The 4,139-nt window shown below is 40.5% G+C and overlaps 1 pseudogene; it reads right to left on the reverse strand.

Annotated features, from left to right (window-relative positions):
* Positions 1 to 479: 479 nt before the first annotated feature.
* Positions 480 to 1,992, reverse strand: LOC111527956 (annotated as a pseudogene).
* Between the last annotated feature and the right edge of the window lie 2,147 nt (positions 1,993 to 4,139).

Here is a 4,139-nt window from a genome sequence, read left to right on the forward strand (position 1 = left end):
TTCTAAACAAATCTTTAAATGTTAAAGAGTGAATAATGGATGCCTATCAAGCTTCACCTCAGCAGAGGAAATGACATTGGCAGATGTTTTTCCGTTAGGTAAAGTTGATCAGGAGAGCTTTCCCATAAAAAGAAAGAAAGGAAAAGTTATTTATTTCCACCAACCACAAAATCAATAATACATTCTTCTTATAGAAAACTTAGTACATAGGCTGGATGTTGTGGCACACACCTGTAGTCCTAGAGACTCCAGAGGCTGAGTCAAGAGGATGGCTTGAGCCCAGGAGTTTTGGTGGTAGTGGTGGTGGTGTTTGCCATATTTTATAGTTTATCAGGAGGTAACTGCTTCTAGGCATATAAGCTCCACATGATGTTTAAAATCAGAGCCTGAGGTTGAATCCTACCTTGTCTTTCTCCTCCTTGGCTGGTAGGCATGTGTTCAGGTCTCTGCTCAGAAGGCCAGGAGGAGAAGGCCACTGCTCAGGAATAGTGGTGCTCCATTATGTTGATGAGGTCACTCTGGTCCTCCAGGAGCTCCAGAACTTGCTGCAGCATAGCCATACCTAGGACTGAGCAGATGATCAGGGTGAGTGCAGGCCAAGATGTGCAGGAAGTGGCAGCCTTTCTTCGGGTGATTTGGTTTCTGGCAGTCTTCCTGAATTATCCAGTGGATTTTCCTACACAGATCTTTGTCTGTTTTGGTTATACAGCATAGGTTATGAAAACCACCATCTTTCTGGAAAACAAGTCCTTTTTCCTGCAGCTGTTCCATAGCATTTTAAAATATGCTATAAATTGCCTTGAAAGTGATATCCTTTTTCAAATTCCCTTGGTCAGAGCAGGTGCTTTCAGTAAGAGGCTGGTTAGCAAGGGACAGCAAAGCCTCCACCATTTCCAACTCCTGTTGGTCAAAGGTCTGCACTCTGTTCTCCATGGGGAATTCTTTGGCTTTTTCGCTCAGCAAATACATGAGACTAGTGAGGGCCAGGGTACCTGCATTGCTTAGTGCTTCTTCTTTCTCTAAGTCTGGGCTATGGAAAGGCTTGGTCTAAACTTTCCTGTAGATTAACAGGCAGCTCAAATGCCCTTGCAATTTGAATGTTCCACACTGGATCATCCACTTTATAATAAGCAGCAGCATAAATGTCTCACTCTTCTCTGCATGTGCAGACATAGCCTCTGATTCAGAACATGTCCCCAATTTCAATTTTTGTTCTCTGCTCAATGGTATCTTGCAGCTTCTTGAGTATTGAGGTAAAGCTCAGTTCTCTTGCTGCATTTGGAGCAGTGGATAAAAACTTGATATTGCTCAGTATTTTCTAGCAGATGCAGTTTATAACTCCAGTGCTGATAGAGTTTGGATACTCGTCCCTGCCAAAATATCATGTTGAATTGTAATCCCCAATGCAGGTGGGGCCTGGTAGGAAGTGTTTGGATTATGGGCACAGATAACTCATGGCTTGGTGCTGTCTTCATGATAGTGAGTTCTTGCAAGATCTGGTCATTTAAAAGTGTGACCCTTCCCCAGTCACTCTCTCTCCCTTGCTCCTACTTTCATCCTGTGATATGCCTGCTCCCCATTCGCCTTCCACAAATTGTAAGCTTCCTGAGGGTTCCGTAGAAGCCGAGCAGACGCAAACACCATGCTTCCTATAAAGCCTACAGAACCATGAGCCAATTAAACCTCTTTTCTTTATAAATTACCCAGCCTCAGTTATTTATTTACAGCAATTCTAGAACAGCCTAATACAAGTGCTGTCATCTACTCTACAACTGTAGAAAACCTCTCTTTCTCTCACTCCAGTGGCAGTTCCCAAGATATACCTGTTTTATTGGTTCCCGTTGCACAAAAATACACCTGTCACCTGTCAGGACTCCTCAAGTCCAGGATATAGACTTACTGTAGAGCTTAGGAAAAGGCTAGGAACACAGTATTCAAACCCCACACAAGGGAAAGGGTCTCCTCTTCACTCTGGCTAAATTCAGTATGCATCAAGAGGCTGGGCTGTGGCTTCCAGCAAATCCTGAAAGATTCTGCATCACTGTTTCAAGGATCCTGAAACTGCTTTAAATGGGTGGGGTCCCAGGAGGAATGGGTAACTTCCTGGCCATGCATGTGTGGAAGCACAGTGGGTGGATATGCCTGGGCAACACAGTGAGACCCTTTCTCAAAAAGAATATTAAAATTTTAAAAACACAAATTGAAAAAAACTTCCTATACTTTAAAATAATCTGATATAATTTTTCTATATTTCCTTCCTTTTCTGTTTCTCAGAATAATATTCGTAGGTTGAAATAATATGGTTGTGCTCACGTGATAACTGCGATTTTATGTCTCTCTATTTTCCCTTGGTATTTTAAATAAGATTTCCCATGTTATCACAGGCTCTTGAAGAATATATTTAATATATTTGTAGTATTATGTAGAAAGTCCTGTTGGGCTTAATTTAGTTTAAATTTCCACAACTGTTAGACAATTATTTTTATAGTTATTTCCAATTTTCCTTGATAAATAACACAGCAGTGAAAATTTTTAAAGAATAAGTTTTAATTTAATTTTTGCTAATACTGTCTGCTCAAAACAAAATCAATATTATCTGAGTCCCTGTTCTGAGATTTTCTCCAAGTCTTTACAAAGTCCTGCACAACAAACATTCTTCTTTCCTTTTTCTTCCTGGGGAAATATTCCTTATCCTTCATGACAAAGGTGAAATGCTATCATTTGTGACACTTTCCTGGGTCATCTAAGACTTCCTAATAACTGCCTTCTGTGGGTTCACACAGAACTTTGGCTACAAATCACAGCATCACATTGAGGTGACCTGGCTCAAAATTTACTTCCTTGGAGGGCCCCATGATGTCCCTGCCAAAGCTAGATCAGTGCCTTTGTTAAATGTTCTAGTGGTGGCTCTAGAATTATCCTTCACAGCATATATTACAATTACAGTTAAATGACGAATTGGGTAATTAGTTCTTCATACCTGCCTCCTTCACTGGAATATAAGCAGACTGTTCAATATTCTCATGCTCTGCCCTCAGAGCATTACAACTAGTTGGTGCTCAGGAAACGTCTATTCACTAAATGAATGAAAGGATGGATAAATGATGTTCCAAAAATATTTTAAACATAAAAAGCATCTAGAGAGGAATAAAATATAAAGAAAGAATTATCTTTACTCAAAGAAATGTTTCCATTTGCTCATAATCTACACCAGCTTTATAGTCAACATGCATTGTGGGATTATTATAAGCCAAGTGCTGTGCTAACCTTTTTTACTTGCTCTATTTCATTTAAAGGTAATATTGGTCTTAGGAGACACATACCACTAAGCCCTCCTCTTTATTTTGAGATGAAGAACTGGAGGCTCAGAGAGACTACATAATTGCCTCTGGTCACACAAATAGTAAGGGGTGGAAGCAGAATTCGTATGATTGAATCTAAGTTCTCAGCCATTGCCTTTCGTCTATTTGGGCTGCTATAACAAATATCATAAACCACGTGGCTTATAAACAACAGAAATGTGTTTCTCACAGTTCTGGAGGCTGGATGTCCGAAATCATGGTGCCAGCATGGTCAGATTCTAGTGAGGAATATCTTCCAGGTTGCAGATGACTGCTTTCTTGTATCTTCACATGCTGGAAAGAGAGCTAGGGAGCTCTCTGGGGTCCCTTTTATAAGTGCACTAATCCCATTAATGAGGGCTCCACCTTGACAACCTAATTACCTTCCAAAGCCTCCACTTTCTAGTATCATCACATTGGGAGTTAGGATTTCAATATATGAATTTTAGAAAGGCACAAGCATTCAGTTCACTGCAGCCACTATGTGATATCTTCTGGAATGTTTTGTCCTAACACTGAACCAGAATGTCTTTCTGGATAACCTCTCACTCAATGCAATTGGGTCTCTACAGCCATGGAGAACAGGCTGGATATTTTTCACCATAGCTGTCCTCAGTACACAAAGACTCATCCTCTGCCCAAATAATCCCCCTCCAGGCTTAATCATTCCCAATTCCTCCAGCCATTCCACTTGGGGCTAGAACATTTTCTGAACTTTGTTTGGTGCTTTTATTTTCACTTGAGTAATTTACCTTTCCCTTCGAGAATTAGTCAATTCCTACATCTGAAAGAGGAAAG

This window comes from Piliocolobus tephrosceles, chromosome 4, assembly GCF_002776525.5.
Source record: "Piliocolobus tephrosceles isolate RC106 chromosome 4, ASM277652v3, whole genome shotgun sequence".
Taxonomy (NCBI): domain Eukaryota; kingdom Metazoa; phylum Chordata; class Mammalia; order Primates; family Cercopithecidae; genus Piliocolobus; species Piliocolobus tephrosceles.